The sequence below is a fragment of the Dipodomys ordii genome, unplaced genomic scaffold (assembly GCF_000151885.1).
Source record: "Dipodomys ordii isolate 6190 unplaced genomic scaffold, Dord_2.0 Scaffold158, whole genome shotgun sequence".
NCBI classification, from domain to species: Eukaryota; Metazoa; Chordata; class Mammalia; order Rodentia; family Heteromyidae; genus Dipodomys; species Dipodomys ordii.
Window position 1 is genome coordinate 3259556 of NW_012267374.1, and position 27366 is coordinate 3286921.

The window sequence follows — 27366 nt, forward strand, 5'->3', positions numbered from 1 at the left end:
TGAGCCACAACTCCACTTCTGGTTTTTGAGTGGCTAATTGGAGATCATCTCATGGGAACTTTTCTGCCCAGGCTGGCCTAGAACTGCCATGCTCAGATGTTAGCCTCTCAAGCAGCTAGGATTACAGGTGTAAGTCACCAGCACCCAGCTCGATGCTTTTTAGCTTAGTCATTATAATATATATATAGTCCCATCTTATCATGGTACTAGTTGGTATTTCTCTGATAGTTGAAGATAGTGGGTTTTTTTTTTTCAGTGAAGTGTCATTTGAACCCTTTGTCTATTCCTGCTGTTGACATAGAAAGAGTTCTGGATCCTCCCAGTCCGTGGCTTGTTGTTTTATTCTATGGATAGTATCTTTCACATAGCAAGGGTTTTACATTTTGACCAAACCCAATTTAACAATTTAATTCATGGGTTGTAGCTTTGGTTCTTACCTAAAGAAACCACCACTTAATTCTAGTTCAAAGGGATTTTCTTCTGGAATCTAAGTTTTGCATCTTGCATTTAGAGCTATGATCTATTTTGAAATAATTTTTACCTAAGTTGTGCAGTTTGAATTGAGGGTTTGTTTCTACCTGAGCATGTCAAAATTCCCAACAACACTTGTTATAAAGATATTGGCCTATCTTTTTGAGTCATTCTTGTGCCTTTATATAAAAGAAAATCAGTTGGCTATAATTTCCTAGTTCTATTTCTGTATAGCATTCTGTTCCACTGATCTATGTGACTGCCCTGCACTGTTATTGAGGCCATATAGTAAGTCCAAAAATCAGATTATGTTGTTACTCCTATTTCATTTTTCTTTTTTTCAATTTTTTTCAGCTATTCTAGCTCTTCTGCCTTTACACATAAATTTTGGAACCAATTTGTCTGTAGCTACAAAAAAAAAGTCCTGAAGAGATTCCCACAGGAATTGCATTAAACTATAGATCAGTTTTTGAAGGAACTGGCATCTTTATTGTGTTGAGTCTGCTGATCCCCGAATACATGGTGTTCTCTACCCCAGTTATTTTAATTCCTTCATCAGCATTCTGTAGTTTTCAGTATTGAGGTCCCATGTCCCAAATCTCTCTCTCTCTCTCTGTCCTGTGTGTGTGTGTCTCTCTCTCTGTCTCTTTCCCTCTCCCTCCCTCCCTGTATCTCTCTCTCTTTGTATCATTTATCTATAATCATCTATCATTTCTATCTTTTTGGCATTTTGTTTGTAATTTGTTTCCTGTTATTCTTTGTGCATTTATATAAGTATATATGATTGATTTTTGTGTGTTGACCTTGTATACCAAACCTTAGTGACCTCACATTTAGTTCTAGGAACTCTTGTGTATATTATGAGCTTTTCTACATACTTGTCATCTGTAAGTACGGAAAGTGTTTATTATATCTACCACTACTTTTACTATTATTATTTTGGCAGATCTAGGGTTTGAACTCAGGATTTCATGTTCCCAGGCAAGCACACTGCTTTCTGATCCCAGCCCGTTTTTAGACAGGGTCTCTCTAACTTTTGCCCAGGCTGGCGTCAAACCCTCTATCCCTCTATCTTCATTTCCCAAGTGATGAAGATTATAAATGTGTGCCACCACAGTTAGTGAAATTTTTATTGTTGTATGGTGTATCATTATTTTAATATTTCATATTTCATATAGATTTTATAACTATAATTAAGAGTCCTCTCTCTCCCTCTCCTTCTTCTTCTCCCACTCTTTCTCCCTCTCCGTCTCCCTCCCTCCCTCCTCCCCTGCTTTTGGTATCAGATCTGATACAAAACTTGCCTGAAATGCAAGTTTGCCCGAAATGAATTATAACTTCTTTTCTTTCACTTTCTCTCAGAGAATATATAAAATCAGTATAATCTCTCCTTAAATGGTTGGCAGAAATAAACAATAAGACTGGAGAATTTTTTCCCCTCAATAGCTTTATAGGGCTTTTGGGATTGTCTGTTTTATCGTGGGCGAGTTTTCGTAGTTGTCGATTCTGAGAAATTGGTCCGTTTCATCAAAGTTGTCAGTTTTTATTTGTGTAATGTTGTTTGTAGTTTTCTCTTATTATCCTTTAAATGTCTACACAATCTATAATCATTCCCTCTTTTTCATTCTTCATATTGGTAATTTGTGTCTTCTGCTGCTTTTTGTAAATCTGACTTGCTAGAAGCTATTCAATTTTATTGATCTTTTCAATGAACCAGTTTTAGTTTTATGAATGGTCTCTATTGTTTTGTCTTCAATTTGATCAATTTCTGCTCTTATTACTTCTTATCTTCTATTGACTGTTAAAATCCTTTCCTAGTGTCTTGATGTGGAGACTTAGATGACTGGTTTGAGTCTTTTCCTCTTCCAACATAAGCCTTTAGTGATGTCGTCTCTTCTAAGCACTGCTGAGCTGCATGGACCCTACAGACTTCAATGTGTTCATTTCACTCAGTTCAGTAGATTTAAAACATCTCTCGAGATTTCCAAAGGAAGATTTTGATGTGTTGATGGACTGTGCTATAAATATTAATTAGAACATGTTGGCTGATGGTGTTGTTGAATTCTTTTATATCCTTGTTGATAGCTCTCTCACTGTAAGAGCAGTGTTGAAGTATATATATACTTCCTTCTTTCCGTTGGGTTAGTTTATGCTTCACATAGTTAAAACTCTATGGTGTGATATGTACATATTTGGGATTCTTATATCTTCTTGGTAAAGTTCTTTCAGGAAATTTTCTAGGTGTAAAACTCTACACTGTCTGATATAAATAAACTGTCTTTTTCTTGGTCAGTTTTGTGTAATGTATATTTTTTTCATACTTGTACATTTAAGTAACCAATGTCACTATATTTGAAGTATGTATCTTAAAGTTAACACAGTGAAGTCATGTTTTTGATTTTTGTTTTTTTGGTTGATGTGTTTTGGCTTTGTACTGATACTAAGGCTTGAATTCAACTCAGAGCCTCACACTTCGCTTAGCTTTTTAGTTCAAAGGCTGATGATCTACCATTTAAGCCACATCTCCACTTCTGAAGTCATGATTTTTAATCTAGTCTGCTAATCTGTCTTTTAATTTATGTGTTTAGACATTACATTTATTATGTATAAGTAACATCTAATTGTTGCATTTTAGCCTTAGATCTCTGTTGCTTACCCTTCCCCCTTTATTTCTTCTTTCTCACCTCCCTCGAGTTGCTGGAGCTATTTTTGATATTCCATTTGAATTTATCTACATGGGGATTTTTTTGGTGACAAGGGTAACCACGATGCTTTTCAGTGTATAGATTTTTTAAAATAGCTTTTCATCTGTTTGCTCTAGTGATTAGTACTTACATCTTAACCACTTCAAGCAGAATATTAAAATCTTACCTCCGTGGAGGCTTCTTCAAAGAAGATAGAATTGTCTCAAATATTACTATTAAATGTGATAAGAATCACACTAGACTGTTATTTTTCACTTCCAAGCATCAAAAAGAAGAGATCTTAAGGGTGGTGTCCTACTAAAGCTCCCTTTCCCACATTAGCCCTTAGCTTGAGAAGCTAGAGTTTCCTTAGGGAATTTGGTCTGAGTCCATTGGTGTTACCAGGTTTTGAGCTTTTCTAGTGCCCAGACTCATTTATATAGGAGGCAAATATACTAATGTACACACACTCACACACATACACACCACACACACTTCCAGTTGTCTGTCTTCTTTCCTCCATCTTTCAGAGTTCTTTGATCGTTAGTACTTCATGTAGATTGTGCAGGATCTTTAGTTGGGACTAGCAAGAAGAACAGGTAGAATGTACTTAGACCATCTTGTCTAGAACCGTAGTGCCGATTTTGAGGGTTTTCACTAGAAAGCACTGTATGCAGGTATCAAAGGAAACTTATTCTTGTAAACAAAAACTCCCCAAAAGGAGCCTTGAATCCCCCAGGCTTGGCAGCTTCCCTGTCACTCAGCATTTCTCTGGCATTTGGGGGGTGACACTCTGCTGACAAAATTACAACTGTTCTTGCTTTTGTACTGAACATTGAAGAAGACCACTAAGTTCTGTTCTTTTTTTTTTTAACTGTCACTTGTGAACAAAATTAATTCTCATTGTCAGATAACAATAGATGACAGCCCAGCATTGGATGAGATTCGAGGGACAGCACAGTTCTCCAGACAAAGCAATAAGCAGCCCGTGAGGTCTTCACCATGCTCCAAGGAGAGCCCACAAGAGAGGCGGACAGGAATTAACGTATGGCAATTTCTCAGTGGCAATCAGTGACGCCAGGCAAGGGGCTGAGCTCCATGCAGCATGAAGCATCTTTCTTTTGACAGAAGAGATAAGGCCCTAGATCTTCTCTAGAAAGGGAAGATGTGTGGGACAGACATCATGACACACTTTTGAACTCCTTGTTAAGCAAGAGTAGCATGACTTAGAATTTGAATGCAGTTGCTTCAGGCTATGAGTAAAACAAGACCAAACACGCAAAAGCAAGAAGAAAAAAAAAAAAACATGGAAGGGAGCAAGTTCCTTCATCACTGCAAATGTGTAAGGAAGGTTCAGAGTAGTGTGAACAACAGCAGTCTCTCCCTGGATCGGCCTGGCAAAGAGGCCTAACCTTTGTGGGCACCAGGAAGACAGTGGCATCCTCAATGCCACCTCCTCAGAAAAACACCAGCCGCCTTTACTAAGCAAAATCTGCTGGGAGAATTACAAGATAGAAGCTGAGCGTCCTTGGCTTGCCATGCCAGCAACAACATGCTTTCTCTTCTCTCTAGGTGTTAAGTGAATTTGCATTTCTGCTGTTTATGTGTCTTAAAAGCCAACATTTTCAGGATGGGTTGTGTGTGTGTGTGTGTGTGTGTGTGTGTGTGTGTGTGTGTGTGTAAAATGATCACTCCACAATTGGCATGGTGAGATTCTCTCTTAGGCAAGGCATTTCCTTTGAGACAGAGCTGCCATTTGGACACTTTTGCTATTTGAGACAACACATTGCCTGGCTGCTCAGGGAACAGAAGTGGAGTAAACTGAAGAACTTTTTCAGAAACGTGAGAGCCAGCCTCAGATCTTGGCTGAGAGAAAGCTCCTGGGCGAGCAACAGGCAGGGAACACCCACCTGCCTCACTCACGCATTGTAGGTTTCCATATTTGCCAGGCCTTGGGAGACTATGACATGTGTGGCCTTTCTTCCCTGACTGCCCCCAAGTCCCAAAGAGGTTCTCTGCTCTGACCTCTGACAGCAAAGCAATTGGGCTGGAAGGAAAACAACAGCTTTTTCTTGAATTGCATTCAAATGAGATGCAGAATCAGTGCTAAGAAATAAAATATAGACCTGCTTTTTCTGAGGGTGAGCTTGCTCCCTGCCTCCATGCATGCTACCACTTGAGCCACAGTGCCACTACCAACTATTTGCTGGTTAGTTGAAAATAAGAGTTTCATGGACTTTTCTCCCTAGGCTGGCTTTAAACCTTGATCTTCAGACCTCCGTCTCCTGAGTAGCTAGAATTATAGGCCTGAGCCACCAGGGCTAAGCCTCCTTCTCCATTTTCAGTCTTTGGGGACTGGCTTTGAAGTTCAGACACACACAGCAGGGAAAGAAATGAAGTTGGGGTGTACAAGGCACAAAAGGAGCTCATATGTAGTGTTTCTTTATCTTACCCTGAAATGTAAATGATAATAGAAGACTCTTACTCAGAATAAACCCCCAAATAAGGAGGCATCCCCATGACTCTAGCTGCTAATGTTCCCATGAACAAATCAAATAACTCCAAGACAAAATTTATGCCAACTCTCCAGCCCTTCAATCTGAATGGGACCCTGACACCTCTCTATCAGTACCTTCCCCCTTGATGTTACTCCACAGAGAGGGGCTTTCTAATCATGCATCCACCACAAAGCAGTGCAATCACTATGTGAATATTGTCTGCCTCTTCTCAGCCACATGCCACCACAAGGTTACTAAAGAGCATCATCCAATGATTGAGTAGGTGAATGGATGGGTGCATGGATGGGTGAGTGGCTGGGTGATAGATGGGTGAGTGAGTGGATATGTAGTTGGATGCATCTTGTGAATGAATGAGTGAATAGATGGGTGGGTAAGCAGATAGATAAGAGGATGATGGATGAATGGGTAGGTTGGTGGGTATTTAGAATATGGAATGGACAGATGAATGGGTGGGTGAATAGGAGAATAGGGTAGGAGAGTAGGCGAAGGGATGGATGGATGAATGGGTGAGTAGGTAGGCGGATGATTGGGTGAGTGGCTGGATAGATGAGTGGCTAGATAGGTAGGTGATGGATAAGTAGATGATGGATGGTTACAGGAGTGAATTGGTGGATAGGGTGTGAGTGGATAGATAGGAGGGTGGATGGATGGATGGCTAGGTGGGTGCTTGACTAGACAGATGGGTGGATGGTTAGATAGGTAGATTAGTGGAGGGATGAATTAGTAGGTAGATGGAAGATGAGGAATGCAGTTATGGCCCTTTGAAATCCCTGTATATAGAGGAATCTTCCAGACTTGTCATCAGTGTCCTGTAGGACAGCTCACTTCCTCCCTGGCTCTGGCCCTGACTGATGGATGCAGAAGTAACAAGCAGGACTTTGTACACTCTCGCCCACACTGACATCTGTGTCTCTGCCTTGGCTGATTTAGGAACATGATCTCTCCCAGGAAAAGAAGATAGTAATAGGAATAGGCCCTGGGCCAAGCACCAAGACACAGTGCTATTCAGTACTAGGTCAAGATCAACCAACTACTACTGTCCTATACTTTGTTTACAAAGTGATTCATCAGAATAAAAAGGAAAGAGGAAAAAAACCTGTGTTCTCTGGCATTGTAGCATCTCTCCCAATCAGTGCTAGCAGAAAACAGGAAGAGGAGCCCTAAATCAGTATTCCAGGCAGAGCCCCTCCCTCCCCAGCTGTGGGCACTGGTGCCAAGAGTACCGCCTCACAATAGATGGGAGTTAGGCTGGGCTCCAAGATGGGTTTTCGGTCCAGAGTCTAAAATCATTAGTCCTGGGACTCTAGGCAGCAGGAACCCGCCTCCCCCCTCTCCCCCCCCCACACACACAAAGGAGAGCAAGGCCAAGAAGCAACTGGACCACAAGTCTCTGGGTCCTACCCTCCTGGCTCACTAGGGAGTTCTGCCTGGGCCAAACTAGTTCCTCCTCCAGACTTCCGGCAAGTTTGTTCCATTGTCAAATCCTGAAGAACCATGCTGCTGGCTTTGAGCTGGTGGGCAGGCGGGCGTGCATACCCCCAAAGGTATAACACTAAGTCCAGAGGGGCCTTCGTAGAAGGGGACATGAGTCTGTTTCCTCTTCCTTCTCAACCTTTCTTCAACTTTCTGTTCTGTCTCAGCCCTTCCTTTTTATCACCTTGTCGTGCAGCATGCTGGATTGAGGGGGATGAGGAAAAGCTTGCCTATTAATCTGCTCCCGCCCACCCCTCCATCCTCCCAAGCACATCACAAGAGCTGCTGGGATCCAGATTCTTCCTCTGTCGAGTGAGCGTCAGGCCAGATGCTGCCTAAGCTTCCTAACCGCCCTGGCATTTGCTTTTAAAGGGTAGTGAGTTATCTTCTTCCCTGGATCCCCAAAGCAGAGCTCCTCTTCCTTCTAGGCTGCTCAGCCTCTGTGCCCCCCCCCCAGAACCCTGGTGGCTTCCTGCCACACACAGCTCTGCACATTCCAATAAGAAACTCCAGTTGCATAGAGCTTGCAAAGTTAGCATTTCAGTCACACTGGCCACCTTTCTACAGTTTACTAGCCTATGGCTAGTGATATTATGTAAAATGGTGCAGAAAAACATTCCACCATCCAGGCAGACCCTGCCAGCCTAACTGGGGTTTGGGTCCCAGGGCTGAGCTGTACCCTGACATGTAGAGACAGGAGACCTGGTCCCAATTATCCTCATCTGAGCTCTCGTGCCCAGAATATGCCCTTCTCCCTTTTTTGTGAGTATTTGGACTTGAACTTATGGGCTGGGTGCAGTTCCTTAGCTCTTTCACTCAAGGCATGCACTCTACCACTTGAGCCATAGACTAGCTTTTTGGTGGTTAACTGGAAATAAGAATCCTATGGACTTTTCTGCCAAGGCTAGCACTGAACCATATTCCTCAGATTTCAGCCTCCTGAGTAGCTAGGATTGGCACATAGCCCCTTCATCTCTTTGTGACTGAGAAAGCACTGTGAGTCAGAGATTCCCCAAGTCTCTCAACGTGAGCCCCAAGTTAAGCGTTTAAACAGCTGTTCTCCCCATGGTCACCATTGTCTATGTCAAGACACTTCACCCAGTGACCACATGTGCAATGACCGCCACATGCCCAGACTGTAAGGTCTTAGAGAGCACAGAGGAAGGCAGCCAATGAGCTAGCTGTCCCACAGGGTCACCGGCTGAGTCTGGCCCTCCACACGCAAGAAGAAAGAAGCTTCATGTTCCTAGAACTTTTCCAGCCAAAAAAAATGTGGATTCCATTGGGGCCCTCTGACCTCCAGGTCACAGTCCACTCAGCCATAGCCAAGTGGCCTCCAAATCTGCTCACAATCTCCCTACTGTGGCCACCACTTTCTTCACTCACCTCCAGCCCCACTCGGCCCCAGGCTCTGATTCTACAGAGTCCAGAAGAGATCCAGCTGCTGTCTGGGCCCCTTGCCTTCATTTGGAATTTTTCCTTCTCTGGGTGTGTGGACTACAGCCCCTTCCCACCTGGTTCTCCTGATGCCTGGGCACCCTCACCTTCTCGGTCTTGGGCCCCACTTTTGTCCACAAATATTACATCCAGGTGTGGGGAACATCTGGCTCAGGAAATCATTTGGTATATGACAAGACAGACGTGATGCTGCTCCTACACTCTTGGTCCGTGGCACAGGGCCATCTGACTCTATTGATATTTTTGTATGGCCCTTTAATGAGGCTATAAATATCCAAATGGCCCTTGGAGGGAAAAAAAGATTCCCACCCCTGATCCTCTTTTTCCCTTTCTATTCATTTGGCATGACTCTTTTCAAACAGCTGTTCCCACAGCCGTTCCCCCACGCTGCTCTGGGATGGTGGGCCCAAGGCTGGGAGAGGAGGTGGTTATTTAGGGCCCTCTTGTTCTCATCTACCCCCCTCCCATGGTCTTGCTGAGATTCTGGGGGGGCCTCATTTTCCTTTAGCTCTTCTTCCATGTCAAAGCAGCTACTAGGCTCTCAGCCACATTTTCCCCTCCCTTTGTTCCTTTGGACCCAGTCCTTTGCAGTCAGAAACATTCACTCTTCTACTCTTCTTCATGTGCCATATGCTTTCTGCCCAGACCCAGGTCCATGTACTTGGCTCATCTGTCACTCCATTACAGCCACCTCGTGTTGAAAACACAGGGACATGATTTGTTGTGTTTCTGGGTCTCTATTAAGAAATTTTCAGCCTGTGCCAAGGAGACCTAGGGTTTTTCCTATTCCATCCTGTAATGTTTTCAGGGTGTCTGCTTTGACTCCGAGGTCTTTGATCCATTTGGAGTTGATTCTGGTGCAGGGTGATATAGAAGGATCTAGCTTTAGTTTTCTACAAGCAGTTAACCAATTTTGCCAGCACCATTTACTGAAGAGGCTGTCTTTCTTCCATTCTATTTTTTAGCTCCCTCATCAAAGATTAAATGGTCTGTAGGTTCATTTCTGGGTTTTCAATTCTATTCCATTGGTCCTGAGGTCTGTTCTTGTTCCAGTATCAAGCTGTTTTGATTACTATGGCTTTATAGTAGAGTTTGAAATTTGGTATTGATATTCCTCCAGCACTGTTCTTTCTGTTGAGGATGTTTTTTGCTATTTGGGGTCTTTTATTGTTCCATATGAATTTTTGGATTGCCTCTTCTATTTCCTTGAAGAATGAGGTTGGAATTTTGATAGGTATCGCATTGGATTTGTAGATAGCCTTGGGAAGTATTGCCATTTTCACGATGTTGATCTTTCCAGTCCAGGAGCATGGGAGTTTTTGCCACTTTCTAAGTTCTGTTTTGATTTCCTTTTTCAAGTTTTTTTAAAATTTTCATCATAGAGATCCTTCACTTCTTTGGTATTTTTTGGTATTTTTTTCGAAGCTGGTTCAGCTGGCAAACTCCTAACAGCACTTCATCTGATTGCAGTCTTGTTCCACATCAGCCCAAGGCAGGACAGAACACTCTGCAGTTTCCTGTCCCCATACTTCACACACACTGGGTACCAAGGGGACTCTGTCTCCCCAATGCCTGCCAGATACTTCAGCTCTCCATCCTCCTACTAGGGCTGTGGTCAGCCTCCATTGTCTCCTCTGTGTTGCTCCTTCCTCTTGCTGGCTTTTTCTAGCTACCACTAGGGCGCACCTCATCTCACCCCACAGCCCGGTACTCTCCTGATGGGGAGCCTGCAAACTAGACTGATGAAGAGACTTGCTCAAACCTACACGGCTAAGTGGAGGCAGAAGCAGGTTGGAAAACAGGTTTGCCATGATCTTGAGGGCAGATTTTGGTTGGTCTTGGTAGGTTCCTTCCTCCAGAGGACTGGAACAGCCACTTAACTGTTCATCTTTTACCTGAGATATGGTATCCACTGCTGGATTTTGCAAAGGAATTTTACAAGGGATATAAATGGGCCACTTTTATTATTTTCTGTACTCTAATTTTCCATTTAAATAGGCATTGCCACATTTCTAGATGTCATTCTCTCACCAAGGAATTATTCTTGCTCTTAAGGATCTTCCATTCTAAAATTATACAAGACACGGAGGAGATAGACGTGGAGAGAGACACTATGCTTTTCTTTTTTTGGTAAGGGCTGGGGAAGTGCATAGAAAGGAGAGAAAAGAGAGAGAGACAGAGAGAGAGAGAGAGAGAGAGAGAGAGAGAGAGAGAGCGCAGCCCTGTTTGGCAGAAGAATTAGCCCGGGAGACCGCAAAGAACTTTGATGAGACTCTGTCTCCCATGAAGAAGGGATTTCATAGCTGCTCAAACTATTTACTTGTGTGGGGGTGTTTTTTGCATGTAGAATCAGCCATTTTATGCATGTGATAAAATCAAGGACAATTAGGCCAAATTGAGCTTTAATTTTGAATTGAATATGTGACGCTGCCGCTAAGAGCTCCCTCCCACAGTATCCAAAACTACTAACTCAATGTGGAAGGCACCCAAAGCCATCAGGCTAGATATGTGTGAACTTATTGCTTGTCAAAACTGAAGACACTGATAAGATCCTTGCTCCTAGAGGAGTATTTGAAAGTCTAGACTAGATGCAGATTAAATATGCACCCCAGGGAGCATTATTTAAAGCATTTTCTTGTTTACACTTGGCTCAACTTTGGAACTGAGGAAGAAAAGGATACTGGGAATCCCTGAGTACCTGGGCTGCTGATGGCTTTGGAAAGAATAAGGACCTAGGGAACACACTCTACTCAAGAGCTAGGTTTTCCCAATTCTTTGAGATGACTGGACCTGGAGACCCATGCCTATAATCCTAGCTACTCAGAAGGCTGAGATCTGAGGATCGAGTTTGAAATCAGCCTGGGCAAGAAAGTCTGTGGGACTCATCATCAATTAACTACCAAAAGGCCTGAAGTGGTGCTGTGACTCAAGTGGTAGAGTTGGGGTTCACATCTGGTAAGTGTCAGAGCTATGACACTGAACTTAAACTAAGAGTTTAAGTTTTTCAGAGAAAGCCTCCAGAATTCTTTCAACAGTTTGATAACCAGCTTTTCAAAAAGGAGTGTGCACAGAAGAAACCAGGGTAATCTAGTCAGGGACCTTTGGACCTCACAAGCTCAAATTCCCCAGTGCAGTACAGTAGAACTGTAAAGAAGCCTGATGCCTCTCTTTACTCCTGCGTGAAGAACTCCAACTCCTTCTCACCGTCCAATCCACAAGCAGCTTCCCCTTCTCACCATCCAATCAACAAGCAGCTTCTGCTTCTCCCTCCCTCTAAATTACCCCCTACCAAAGGATCTGGGAGGCAGATGGGAGTGGTTTTTCTGCTTCTGTCCTCTTTCTCTTTTGTTTTGTAACACCAGTGCCATAGGACTGATTTTTCTGCCACCACCACAGGGCCCAGGGATACCTCCAGGCTCCATGATAGGGGTGTTGGTTTACTGCTGCTGAGGTTTCTCCCGCTCTTCTCTTGGCTGGGCTGGGTAAGATGTTCCTGCTGCAGTGTTTTGGTACTCCACAGCACATTTTGGCTTGGTCCTCCTAACTAGGCAGACAGATCAAAGCTTTCCTGAAGGAAAGCTGGCTGAGGGCCAGCTGAGGCCAGACAGGGGAGTCCAGGGCTCCTCTATGGTCAGAGCTGAAAGGTGAGGCTTTCAGGCAGTAAAAGATCACACAGCAGAATTGGACTCCAGGTAGATCTCCCAGGTCTCCTCTCGGGCTTGTCCAGGCTCAACGCACATGAAATGCCTGGCGTTACTGGCTATCCTGCACTCTTTTCAGATATGTCTGCCTATCCATCTGACCTGAATTTTCTTTCTCCTGCAGTGGCAGGAAGAGGGGGGTCCAGACAGGTTTGTGCATGTACAAGGGTCATACTGGAGAATGGAGTCTGGGAGGAAGGGAGGGAAAATGAAGTATTTTTTTTTCTCATCCCTTTGCCTTTTCCAGGAGCAGTCATGTCAGTGCTCCTGTCTTGGGCCAGCTCTGCCCTGAGAGGTTAATGGGGTTCATGAGAGGCAGCTACAGAGAGGAGGAGGAGTCTCACAGACCGGCCACATGAGGGTCAGAGAAGGCTGACCTGGAGTAAGAAAGGTCTGGATTTAATTGGTCAGGGCTAGCTAAACCCATGGTAGAGTCTAATCCAGAGCTACTACTATGTGGTGTGTGTGTGTGTGTGTGTGTGTGTGTGTGTGTGTGTGTGTGTTTTAGTACTGCCCTGACAAGGGGACATGTGAAGAGGTGGACACAGGCCCTGAGGTGTATGGATTTTCTCAGGCAGGTGATGGGAAGCACTTGGAGATGTAGAGAAGGATGAGGACCACAGAAGACACAACTGCCTTTGTCCTGCTACGTGTGTGGGTCTTGGATGGCCATGCACCTGGCTGTTTCACACCTATTTTGGTGAATTCATATACTTGAGGCAATATTATTTCTGCATGCCTTGGCTGAGACAACTGATCTACCTTGTATTCAGAGGCTGTATTTACTTTTGTTGAAATAGCAAAGGTACACAGAAGGTTAAACAAGACAAACATGAGCCAGATTCCAGTGTCTCAAGGAGTCTGAGATCTGAAGGTTCAAAGCCAGCCCAGGCAGATAAGTTCATAAGACTCTTATATCCTATTGAAGTAAGGAGACTGGGTCTAAGCAAAAGGCCTTAATAATAGAGGACCTTCTTTAGTGTTGTGAGTTGGTAGGTTCCAGAAAAGTTTTACTCTCCTTAGATAATTGGTTCTTGATTCCCTTTTATTATGTCCACATTTGATTTGTTTTGGCTTATATTTAACATCTTTGTTATATTCAAGTGTTCATTAGTTTTTTATTTTCTTTGATTGTGTTCACATCTGGTTTGCTTTCTACTTTGTTAAGATTAATTTCATGCACCTTGTGTGGTTTTGGGTATATAAGCTGTGTGTTAGTTGTATTCAGCATGGTAGGGCTTTGGGATTGGAGTCACCCTGCTGCCAGCTAGTACTCTAATACAGACTCCAAAATTCAGCCTTTTAAGTGGTGGCTTCTCTGTTCTCAAGAATGGATCTACCATGCAATACTATTAACCAGCAAAAATCCAGATGTGGATATGTAGCTCCAGTGGTACAGTACCATCCTTGAGTGAAAAAAAGCTAAGCGAGAACACAAAGCCCTGAGTTCAAGCCCCAATGCCAGCACACACACACACACACACACACACACACACACACATCAAACATGAGTACCAGGGGACCAACTGGAAGAAAGCAGCTATCTCTCTCTGTTCCACTTGCCACGATCCCAATTCTCTTCCTCCTCCGTATCTTCTAGGATTTCCTCTGTATCTGCAGACAGCTTACTTAGGAAACTTTCTTCATTTTTTTTTTCTTCCAGAGTTGGGTTTTCTGTTGAAGATCAGCCTGACTCACTCATGCACACAGCTGCCCTCCTCTCTGCCCCAACCACCCACCCCCAGTACAGTTGCTGCTGCTTTCAGATAAATTATGGCTGGTTTCATGTTTGCAGCAGAGTTGAGCTCCTCATGGACTAGAACACTTTCATCTTGTTCATTTTCTATTTTCTTTTCCTTCCTTCCTTCCTTCCTTCTTTCGTTCTTTCTTTCCTTCTTTCTTTCTTCGTACCTGTTCTAGGGCTTGAACTCAGGCCTAGGTGTAGTTCCAGAGCTTCTTTAGCTCAAGGCTAGCTAGCACTCTTCCACTTGAGCCACAGTGTGAGTAGTTTATTGGTGATAAAAGTCTCACAGACTTTCCTGCACAGACTGGCTTCAAGCTGTGATCCTCAGATCTCAGCCTCCTGAGTAGCTAGGATTACAGGGGTGAACCACCACCACCCAGCTTATTTTTTTTTTGTTCTTTTGGAGTTAATGCTGTAATAGTTTACTTCCTTTTTCTGTGTAACTATCCAGGATTCCTTCCCAACCTCTACCATTGAGCCCCAAATCATCCAGGACACCTACATAGCAAGCTTTCCTCAGCCTAGAGCACTGACTTCATGGGCCCCCTTGGGGAAATTTTGAGGGTCTCTGCTTCCTTAGGTACAAAGGGATATATAAAACATTTTTTGCTATTTTGTTTTTTCATTTTTTTGTGCTGATACTGGGGCTTGAACTTAGGACCTTGTATTCTTGGCTGTTTTACTCAAGGATGGTGCTCTATCACTTGAGCCATACCTCTACTTCTAGCTTTTTGCTAATTAATTAAAAAGAAGTCTCACAGACTTTTCTGCCAGGACTGGCTTTAAACCTCAGTCCTCAGATGTCACCCTCTTGAATAGCTAGATTAAAGGAGGGGGCCACTGGTGCTGGATGGAAACTTTTCCTTAATAGGATAATTTTGAAATTCCAGTTACCTTGGAAATTACTCTGATCCATTTGGGCACCTTGGTTTTCTGAGGGTGCAGAATTCCCTCTTCATTTCAAATCTACTCCAGCCTCTATTTTTCCAGTCTGACTCACAATGCATAGGAGGGACACAACTGGCCTTATGCCAGGTATGTAGCAATTTAACTCAGTGGTACCTAGGGCTTTCCAAATTAAAAAAACACACAAAAGCCCTCCTGGGCTTGTTAATGAATAGATAAACTTAATTTGTAATTAGTAGACTTAGTTGTTAATATGCAAATGAGGCTGCTGTTATTTATAATTAGCACCCAGGTCTTGATTACTAAGGATGCTACTTAGCCCCAGCCTGTTACCCTTACTCAGTCCAACTGCCCCAGTACCCCCAGGCTCCCCTCTGCACTCTTGCTCCAGGTGGCAGCTGTCTGCTGGACCTATCCTATCTGCGGCCTGGAAACACCTAGAATGCTTTCACCTCCTCCTAGAGAATCTGTCCCTCACCCACTACCTGTCGGATCTGGTGCCCTCCTCCCTCCCCTTCCACCGTCCTCTCCCCTCTTCCCCACCAGCAGGGTCCCCATGGCACTGATGTCCACCTTCCCACCCTCCTAGGAGTTGTCCCATGCAGACGTGTTTATCAAGTCTCATTTCCTCAGAGTTTCCATAGGGAAGATGTCGGGGCTCCTCAATTTCCCACTTCTGCCACAAATACCCTTGCATCACTTGCCTGGCACCCTCTACTTACCCCCACGCACACCCCATAGCACACAAGCCTGCTTCATTCCTTAACCTAAATGTGTGGGGTTGGAATCTGGTGGCTCACATCTGTAATCCCAGCTACTCAGGAGGATGAGATAGATCTAGAGGATTTCAGTTTGAGGCCATCCCAGGCAACAAAGTTGCTTAGGCTCCATTTCCAAAGTAATAAGCAAAAAAGCAGAGGCATGGCTCAAGTGGAGGAGCACCAGCTAAGCAAGCTTGAAACCCTGAAGTCAAGCCCCGGTACCACCAAAACAAAACAGTGAACAAAACAAAAGCATAATGCAGGAACAGATGTATGCATTGCTAACTTCATCAGCTAACACACAGCAGCAGGCTGTCCAAGAAGGACTGAATCTGCTGCTAAGAGTTCTCCATCCATTCTTGTTATTTGATTCATTTGCCTGGTAAATTGACTCCTGCTCATTGCTTACAATGGATTACCGTTGATTGATCTGGAATTCTGAATCGAGAAGACCTGGATTTGTTCTGGCTAATTTTGTGAATGGTGGTCACAATGTTCGATTTTGTATTCTTTGTTTGATTTTGGTGTTTGAGACAGGGGTTCACCCTAGTACAGGCTAGCCTCAAACTTGCAATCCTTCTGCCTTTCTCCCAAATACTGAAGTTACAGAGGTGCGCTATCACCCTCACCTTGTTGCTTTTTCTTTTCTTTCTTTTTCTTCTTTTGGTCCCCAGGTTAGCCCATAGGTCTCACTAAGAGGCTGGGTAGCCCTGGCTATAAGCCAGCCCTGAGAGTTAGGGGCCTGGGACCTTCCCATCTCTGGGCTGTGGCCTAGATGGTTCCATCCAGAGCACTCAGTCCCACTGTGTGTGACTCTCTCCACTCTGTTACCCACATCTGCAGCCACCAGCCCCACAAGCAGACTGGGGCCTTTGATGACAGCTCTGAAAACATAAGGAAGATTTTTCCCTTTGGTAGGAACATTTGGAACAACATCTTTTCAAGTGTGTCGAAGATCAGATTCTGAATAGGCGGGGAGTGGTAGGAGGGGGCTGGGCTCACAGCTTGGACCATTCTGAAAGGCGAGGCCTGTGAGGCTAGTTTTCTTTTCTCTACAAAATGACAAAATCACTGTGGAGACATTTACAGCTAAAATTTCTTTGACATTTTTTTAAATCTCTGAAATCATCAAAACTAAAACAGTGTACCATGTGCGTTGGCAAGGGAGATGCTTTTATGTCATGGGACTGAGTTGAAAAGACACTAGTGGAGCCTGGTTGGCTTCCTGAAGTTTGTGCCCTGGGATTTTTGGATAATTGAAGCATTAGTTATAGTTTTCCGGGAAGAATTTACTTGGTATGGAAGCTGGGTAGGAAAATAGAATCATCCCTTTACAAGTCACTCTGCACTCCGTGGCCAGTGGGGCAGGTCTGCAGCTTCCTTTTCTTGTAACAAAGGAGAAGGAACAGAAATGAAAACAATAGTGGTACACATGAGAGCAAGGCATTATGGGATTCCAACCTACCTTCACACACCTTAACAGCCCTTGATCGTGACTCAGTTCTAAGGATCTAGGAAAATCCTAGGGTCCTTGTTCTCAATTTCGAGGGCCAGAAATGGAGCCTAACAACTCTTGGATGGTCCTGGGGTCTTGACCGCCTCCCTCTTCCTGCTCCCTGGCCCCTGGCTAGTGAGCAGCTTGCTGGACAAAATTTGGGAACAAGCACACAGCCCAGAAGAAGAAATGATGACCCTTAACTGCCAGTGGGATGGCAACCTAGCTCTCTTCTAGAAGTCACTTGGCCACCTATAAATAATTCAATTCCCTCCCACACACCAACCTCAGATTTCACATCAGCCTGCACAGTTTCTGTCCAGCAAATCATCTTTTAAAAATATATACCAGCTGGCCACTAGTGGCTCACATCTGTGATCCTAGCTACTCAGGAGGGTGAGATCTGAGGATTATGGTTCAAAGCCAGTCCTGGCAGAAAAGTCCATGAGACTCTTATCTCCAATTAACCACCAGAAAACCATAAGTGGCACTGTGGCTCAAAGTGGTAGAATGCTAGCCTTGAGCAAAAAAGCTCAGGGATAAGCACCCAGGCTCTGAGTTCAAGCCCATGACTGACAAAAATAAATTATATATATATACACACATATATATATATATAATTTTATTTTTATTCTTAAGGTATTGTAAACAAGAGTTACCATTTTATAGGTCAGGTAATGAATACAATTCTTTTTGGACAATTTCACCCCTTCCTTCGCTTTCCTCCCACTACAAATTATCTTTTAGGATCTAATACGATGCCAAAATCCAGCATCTCACTAGCACTTACCTTGCACTAGTACTAGCATTGACCACCTACTCCTGGCAAAGATATTGACCACAGGAGAAACCTTGGGCAGTGCAGAATCTGCTGGTCTCTGCATGGTAGAAGTCAAATAGAGGGAGAAAAAGGACTTGAGCCTTGTGACCCCACCTCAGAGAACAGGCCCAAGTGGATAGCACAGCTGGAGATAGAAATAGCCTTTGCAACACAACATGGACCCAGACAGTTGACCTTTCAGGCCCCCCAGGATATCATGTGGCCTGCTCCAAGGTCTTCTAGCCAACTATGCAGAAGTCTACAGTGTAGAAGCATTTGTTTATAGAATCATATGTTTAGTCTGAGCAGGCATTCTTGGTTCACAGATCTCAGTTGGTCACTGACCAGGAAAAAAAGGAGCTAGGTGAGCTTCAAGCCTGGTATTCCTTCTCTGTCATCCTAACAAATGCACATGATAAGGCTGGTAACTTGCTAAGTGTCAAGAATAAGGGAAAACACTGGGCACTGGGGGCTCATGCCTGTAATCCTAACTACTCAGGAGACTGAGATCTGAAGATTGCAGTTCAAAGCTAACCTGGGCAGGAAAGTCTGTAACCCTTACCTTCAATTAACCGCCAGAAAATTGGAGTTGGTGCTGTGGCTCAAAGTGGTAGAGCACTAGCCTTGAACTGAAGATCTCAGGGAAAGTGCCCAAGGCTGGGTTCAAGCCCCAAAATTGAAAAAAAGGAGGGGGGCAGGGGAAAAGAGATGAAGGAGGAAGAGGGAAGATGAAGAGGAAGACAAGGATAAGGACAAGGAGAAGGTTTCTGTGGAGAAATTATTTCTGAACTTTAAAAGCCTATTTCCAAATCTGGAGGCCTGGCTGACGTGGTAACGCCTGCCTAGCAAGTTGGAATCTCAGATCAATTACTGAAAACACACACACACACACAGAATACAGTATTATTGGTTAGTGTTTTCCTATTCATTGTAATAATAATTAACTGCAAATATTTTTTAAAGAATTAAGGAATCTCCTGACCAAAACATTTTCCACATCAGTGGTCCATAGAAGACGCCCCAGCTCCAAACTTGTCCAGGGACTGCTGCCAAATCCTGAAAGGCTTTGGATTATAAAAACTGGGATAGTCATTGGACAGAAGCTCTAGCTCCTTGTTGTGGAAAACTTCTACCTAAGATCTCCCCTAAAACAGTGACCTTTGGGGTTCATTTGAAGTCTGCAGGTAAGATCTTCATTCTGGAGTTTATGAACAAACTCTGGGGGAAGTTTCTGTACTAGGATGTCTAAATTTTTTTTTTGTTTTTCCTTGAGCACACTATCAATGGTCCCTTTTACCAGTGTTCAAATTACTTCTCCAGAAGGTGTCTACCCATCGAGTAAGACTCCTTGTGAGGGACGCCAGGCTATCTGGGAGGCAGAGGGCAGAGAAGGTGTCACCTTCCCCAGTACAGGCATCAGCTGCACTCCAGGGTGCTTCCTCCGGAGCATCTCCAAGGGTCCCTCTGGGTGTCCTACCCCTCTCTTGGAATTATCGGAGCAGTGTTTCATGTCAAGGCTAGTGATAATTCTCTCAAACCGATGATTTCTGGTCGACTAAGTTGGGCTGTGGCTTTGTGTAGTAGCAGCCTGGATCCAGCAGTTGGGCTTGCTTTCTGTCTGCTTGGCTACTTCTTTGACCTCCCTAGCACCCCCAGATGCACTCCTGGAGTGGCTGCCAGAATTGGGAACTTTAGACATCACTATCTAATCAAAATGCTTAGCTGGGATGACATCAGTGCTAGGTTTTGGTGAAAACATTTCTCTGAGGGCCTCTGAAATAGAGGGAGCTGCTGGTGGGGCATCAGCTCCCCCAGAAAGAGTTAAGAGGGACAAGCAGGCCACCTTTTGTGGTGTGCAGTGGAGGGCTGAGGGCCAGGTTGCTGTTGGTTCAGTGAGCATGCACCTGTAGTGCCCACTATGTTCTAGGAGAAGTTCTTTCTAATTCCTCCAAGCACCAAAGGGAACAGAAAATGTTCCTCTATGATAGAGTATTACTTAGCCATAAAGAAGAATGAAATTATGTCATTTGGAAGAAAATGGGGTAGAACTAAAGATCACCAAGTTAAATGAAATGAGCCAAGGTTAGAAAAACAAACTCTATGTGTTTTCTATCATGCACAAAATCTAGACCAAAATCATATGACATGAATGTAAAAAGGACTGTAAAAGGAATGTAAAAAGACCTGAAGAGTATGACATGAATGTGAATGGAGGGACTATGAAGAGGAGTGCAAAAGGAAAGAGTGATGGAAAATCTTTACAGTTGTGTTTGAAAATAGATTAATGGAACTCATTAATATTGTAAAAGGGAATAGCATGCCAAAAGGGACAAGAAAAAGAGGGTGAATTTGATAGAAGCACACTATATGCCTGGATGGACAATAGCCTAATGAAACCCCTTCACACAGTTAATAGATGCATTAAAAACTGAAAAGGTTTGGCTTTGGCACCCAGCCCTCTGAAGTTTCAGCCCTCTGATCTCTCAGTTCTCTAGCAGCCATGTGGAAACATGAGGCTGGGAGTCACTCCTGGGAAGCCAGATCTTCCCAGCCTCCAGAACTGTGAGCAAATGAAATTCTGGGTTTTTCCAAGTTAAAACAAAACCAAATAAATTTACTTTTTGTGCCAGTTCTCGGGCTTGAACTCAGGGCCTGGGCGCTGTCCCTCCCTGAGCTTTTGTCACCACTTTGTAGCACAGTGCCACTTCCAGCCTTTTGGTAGTTAATTGATGATAAGAGTCTCACAGACTTTCCTGCCCAGGCTGACTTCAGATCTGGGCTCAGATCTCAGCCTCCTGAGTAGCTAGAATTACAGAGCCACTGACACCTGGCTTAAATTTAATTTTTTAGAGAAGCACTGGCCACGGGGCCACTCCTACTGACACGCATGTGGGTGGTGCTGGCAGGGTGGCAGAGGTCTGCAGAACACAGGGCGACCCTGCTCCTGTGTGGTTCTGGCATTTGGAACAAGAAGTCTGCGCTAACGTCAGATGACCTTTGCATTCTCTGAGGAAGGAAAAGTTGTATCAGTATGATGAGCATCCACCTTCTTTCCACTTTGGTTTGGATGAAAGTGTCTCCCTGGGTTCCCACACTGGCACCTCCTCTTCCCAAGCACAGGTTGGATTCCAGAAGCCCCATGTGTGCTGTTTTATAAAGGTCTTCTCGGTGAAGGACATGCTGGGCCCTCACCTCTGTCTGGCACCATTGGGAGATTCTGTGCTCATGGTCCCACTGAAGTGCTCCCTCCTTGGTGCTCCTTACAAGACATTCTGGAGGAAGCAAACCAGGGCTTGAGTCTAGCACCACCTTTTCTTGGCCTGGGGATGCAAGGCAAATCTCTGAAGCCTGCTGTCCTGCAGAGGGGGTGGTGGCAACCAAGTTCCTGGTGGATGTGATTTTGTTCACCACAAAGCTGTCAGCAGTGCTTGCGTGAGACACCACCCTTCTTCCCAGAAGTGGTTTGCTATAGCACTCAAAGACCATTTGAGCCTCCACTGCCACCCACCTGTGCCCTTCATCCATCACTGCTGCCTGGGCCTGTGGGTCCCCTGCCTGTGGGGTACACTTGGCTGTTCACCCCTGACCCTAACACAATATGTATGTAAACTTCGGAGGTACAAAGTGACTACAAAGTTAGCTACACCACACACACACACACACATACACACACACACACACACACACACACACACACACACACCAGAGCTTCTAATGCAATTTAAGACCTGTTCTCAGAGCCAGCACTATGTGGGTTCAATTATGATGTGGGGCAACACTAGTTCTAGAAGAAAAGCAGCACAGAACAGCCTTGCAGACATTCAAACTAGATGCTTTTCCCTGCTACCACCCTGGGTTTTATGACCAGCCCCAGATCCACAGTCATGTGAATAATTTTAAACAGCCTGAGAAATTACCATTGATTTCAAAGCATTGATTTTCTGCACCGCGGTAACACATTAAATCTTTCTGAAGAAGACAAAAAGAATGAAAAGAATCAACTTTCGCTTCCCAAGAGCCAGCATAGAGGGGGGACTTACACAGCAAAATTAATTTATTAAGTTGCTTGTTGTTCTATTGAATGACCTAAGAAGAATATTTTGCTTTTATCCAGAAAAAAAAAACAAAACTTGCTATGTAGTAAATAAAAACTCAGTTGTGTCCCAAAGAAGAGCTGTCTCTAGACACCAGAGTGGATGCCTATGGGACAGGGCCCATGGGGCATTTCCTCCACAGGAGGACTTCATAGTTCAGAGTCTGGGCAGAAGATGGGAGCAGGGACCAGGCCAACCAGATCTGCACCTGGGCAAGGGCGAGGGGGGGGAGGGGGCCTCCAACTCTTTCGGTCCTGTTGGTTGAGTCATCCCAGGGTTTGGCTTATTTGTAGTTGTTGTTCTTAGAATTACAAATTAATGTTCTTTTTTGCTTCCTGTCAATGCTGGAGATCAAACGTGGGGGCTTGGGCATGCTAGGCAAGCCTTCTTCCATTGAACCCTAACTTTAGCCCTTTGAAACAGCACCTTTCAAACAGGTGTATTGAACACCAACAACTGAGAATTTCATGATAGCTCTCAACTCTGAGGAAGGAATTGCTCCCAACTATGTGTGACCATCTCCATTCATAATTTTGTTTTTCCAAGCCAACCTTGTTTCTGTGACCTTTAGTCATCTGGTTTTACAGTAGAAGATGTTTACAATGAAAACAGTACTGTCATAACTTGGTTTCTATACCCATCCCCTCTCCCCAAAAGAATTCCCTCAGCATCCTTCAGTTCATTATTCCTTCCCACCAACACCACCTCACCCCGAAACTTCTATACTTGGTTTCCGGCTTAAAGCATATTTTATTTATTTATTTATTTTTAGAATACATCAGTTAAATCTGTTCATCCTTTTTTTGAGTTGAAGGACTGGAAGAAATCACACATCCTTTCTGATGTGATATACTCATGGGCGGTTTTGCATCCTACCCAAAGATAGCTCTCTCCTTCACTTTAAGATGTTTGCCTTCTTTGGCAGTCAAAAATCAAACTTCTCTAAGCAGACCTGTGCCTTGTGGGTTATGCAACTGTGTGTGCACATGTGCGTGTGCTGCAGTCTCAGCTTTACCCTGATAACCTGGGACCTGGAGGCATGAGCGAGTGCCAATGTTCTAGGAGAGCCCTGGCCCATTGCTCTCCAGAAGAGGGGGAAATAAACGCAGGTGCCATTAACTGAGCTTTGGAAGGTGGTGGGAAGAGGAGGCAGAAAGCACAGTGCTGGTGTGCAGGTTTGAGGTGACTGAGAAACAAGAGAGATGCCAAGTTGTCAGTTGGATATCTGAATTAGCAAGAGATATCCTGAGGGTTGAGTGTAGTAGGGCACATCTATAAACCCAGCTACTCAAGAGGCTGAAGGAGGAGAATTGTCTGAAGCTAGCGGAAAACTGTAACACCCCCCCCACCCCCCAACCTGTCCTACCCCACGAAAGGCAAACCAAAAAGTCTAGGGCATAGCTCAAGTGGTAGAGTGCTTGTCTAGCAGGCCACTTTGAGGGCCTGAATTCAATCCCAGGACGGGCTTTAAAAATTAAAGAAGACTCCAGCCAGAAATGACCTTGGAAACTTCATGTCTGAATGATGTTAGCACTCAGGGACACTGTGTAGCCCAGGTTGGTCTGGAGTGCTCTTGTACCTTCCTTCTGGGGGCTAGGGTTTACAGGCATGCACCACACATGCAGCCTAAAAGAACATATTAACAGTACCACAGGGCAAACTAAAGAACTAAAGTATGCATCTTGGTAGGGGTGGAAAGAGTTTATTATATATATATATATATATATATAATACATATAAATATATTGAAATACAAATATATAACCATATTTTATATATTACATATTATGTATTATGTAATATATATATTCTATTGTATATAATATAAAATATATAACAGATTATTATATATTATACATAATATAGTATATAACATACTATTACTTATCATACATCCCATATATGATATATTTATATATGTATTATATTATATAAAACATATACAAATATATATACCATGTACATATTATATATGTTTGTATATATTATATATATACACACATATGTATATGAGATGTACAAGATGTTATATTGAAAAACGAACTTTACAGCTTTGGGGGGGGGAAGTGTAGTTGTGGAGATGGGAGGGCAGGGATGGTAGGGGAAAAACAAAGGAGGAGGCAACAATACTTGATAAGAAATGTGCTTATTACCTTGCTCATGGAGTTCTTTAACCCCTCTGTATGGTATTTTCACAATAAAAAAACATTAAAAATAAAATAAAATATATAATTGTGGTAAGAAAAAGTAAAATATAAAGTTCTGGAAAAGATATAAATTTTCTATAAATTTTGAAATAAAATCCTTCCAAAATGCTGGGCTGGAGGCATGGCATAAGTGATAGAAAGCCAGCAAAGAAAGCAAGGCCAGCAAAAGTGCCAAGCTATGAGTTCTCTTCACCAAACAGGTAACACCAGAACAAAACCTCAACACAACACAACACAAACACCCCACAAAACCAAAACAAAAAACAACAAAAAGACCTTTCCAAAATGTTAAGAAACTTGAATGTCTTTTCAATATCAACTTTAGGCTTCAAGTGGCTGTGTGTGAATCAAGGCGTCAATTGTCTCTTGATATGCCCCTTTCCTCAAATAGACATGCTAGGAATGCATGTTACCTCATGAACCAAGCCTCTAGTCCTTTTTTCCCCAGGCTGGGGTATAAACTCAGAACCCCACACTCTTTTGGCTTGCTTTCTTAGTTAGCAAACTGCCACTTGAGCCAGGCCTTCAGCTCTACTTTATGATGGTTATTTTGGAGATGGAGTCTCATAGATTTTTCTGCTTGGTCTGGCTTTGAACAATGACCCTCCGGATCTCAACCTGTATTTGATTTTTGAGACATGGTATCCCAAATTTTGCCTGGACTGGCCTTGAATTCATAGTGATCCTGTTTCCAAATTCAGAGTGGCTGAAAATACAGCTATTATGCTTGACTTAAATTTTTAGTAGCTACGATCTGAGAAACTTACTACAGACTGAAATTTTAAAAAATTAAGGCCATTTTTTGTAGCCTTTCAAAAATGTCCACTGTTAAAATTGTATTTCAAGAATCATTTATATCATTTCTACAGATTTGTGATTTCTCTTTGACATTTCTTGTGATAATGCAGACAAACTTCTAATCCAATGGGATTGTTTATACATCAATTCTTCAAAATAGAGATGAGCTCAGAGGTGTGGAACCCACGTACTTTATTAAAGCACTCCTGGGTAGCTGAAATGGAAACCATAAGCAAACATCACATGTGAGGGCAGAGACTTAGCGCCACCTGTTGGAGGCTCGCTGCCCACCCCCTTTAGATTGGCTGCGCCCAGGCCATCTGTCCAAAAGGCCTCTTGTATGGGCCGGCCAAGTCATGCTTTGAGGCTGACCTTGTCTAGCCTCTGTGGAGCAGCAAAACAACATGTGTACTTTTTGCGTGTGTGGGTCAGTACTGGGACTCAAACTCAGGACCTCACCCTGAGCTTTTTTTTTTTCCCCTTAAGGCTGACGCTTTAGAATTGTACCTACTACTTGAACCACACACATGCCATGCTTGGTGGATGAATTGGAGATAAGAATCTCTCTGATTTGTCAGCCCATGCTGACTTCCACCCCTGACCCTTAGATCTCAGGTGTGAGTGTACTACATCTGCAGAGAACCCAGGTCATTCCTATTAGGAGTCCAGAGGCATCCCAGGGCTAGACACACAGTCTAGTCAGTGGTGTAGTAAGAAAGGGTTGGTGTCTTGCAGTAGGGGCTGGGGCACTGAATAGCTCAGGTGCTCTCAATCAATATACTGGGAGACTTAGTTCATGCTCTTGGCAGCAATGAAACCCCAAGCTCCACCAGCTCCATTTCTTCTTTTTTCTTTTTTTGGCCTGATCCCACCCATCCCTGTCATGCTTCTTCAGGTCATCTAGACATGCAACTCAAGGCCCCATTTGCTCAGTTCTTGCCCCTCTGAGTTTTCCCTGAAGTGCACGTGGCTCTCTTTTGCCTCTTTCATGAATTATGGTTATTTTGACAGTTGTGGGGCTTGAACTCAGGGCGAGGCACTATCCCTGAGCTCTTTCACTCACGGCTAGCACTTTGAGCCACAGCACCATTTCCAGTTTTCTGGTGGTTAATTGAAGACTAAGAACCGCACTAACTTACTTTCCTGCCTGGGCTGGCTTTGAACTGTGATCTTCAGATCTCAGCCTCCTGAGTAGCTAGGATTATGGGCATAAGCTGCCAGCACCTGGCTTATTTTTCTCTTCCATCCTCAATCCTCTTTCTACCTCATGCCTTCTGCTCACTGCTTTAACATCAATCCTGTAGCCAAATTTAAAACTTGTTATCAAAGCCAGGTGCTGGTAGCTTACCCTGTAATACTAGCTACTCAGGAGGTTGAGACCTGAAGATCACAGTTCAAAGCCAGCCCAGGCAGACAAATTTGAGAGACGTATCTCCAGAAAACCAGAAGTGGAGGTGTGGCTCAGTACAGCATCAGCCTTGAGTAAAAAAGCCAAGCAAGAGTGTGAGATTGTTGAGTTTAAGCTCTAGTACTGGTGCATGTGTGCGCACGAGCGCGCGCGCGCGCGCACACACACACACACAGATGTCCTTGCCAACAGTGGGATTGCCCAAGCCCCACGTTTACATTTCTGTTGTCCCTGTATACTGCCCTCCTGGCCCCTTAGCACCAATCCCACCGATATGCTCAGCAGCCCCTTTCCCCCAGCCCCCAAACAGCTCTTCCTCTCATTCTCACTTCTGTCAAGGCTACCACCATTGCTCTAGTCAGGCTTAAAACCACCAAGGTAATCAACTGACTACTGGATCTCAATAATTTTTCCCTCTTGATTGCTGGTCACACCCAAGCCTTCTCCTTCTGAGCACGTCACCCTAATCTAGACTTTGCTCTCTCATCTGGTTTATTCCAGTAGCCTCCCTGTTGGCCTGTGTCACCTTGGTTTTCTTCCTTCTGCTCCCTGGACACATTATTACCCACAAAGAAATGCTTTGCTTAAAGGCTAACAATAGCTCCTGATAACTGATCAGACTTTAACTGAACTTTGTAGGCATTCAGAGCCCCTCAAAATGTACCCCCTGCCTGTCCCTGTAATCCTCCTTCAATCATGGGTTCTAGGAAACTCCTGTGTTTATTGTGCCAGATTGATCAAGGTGCTAGAAATACAGCAAGGAAGGAAATGAAATTCCAGAAGTTAGTCAGATGGCAGGCAGACAACTCAAACAGAAACACCAGATC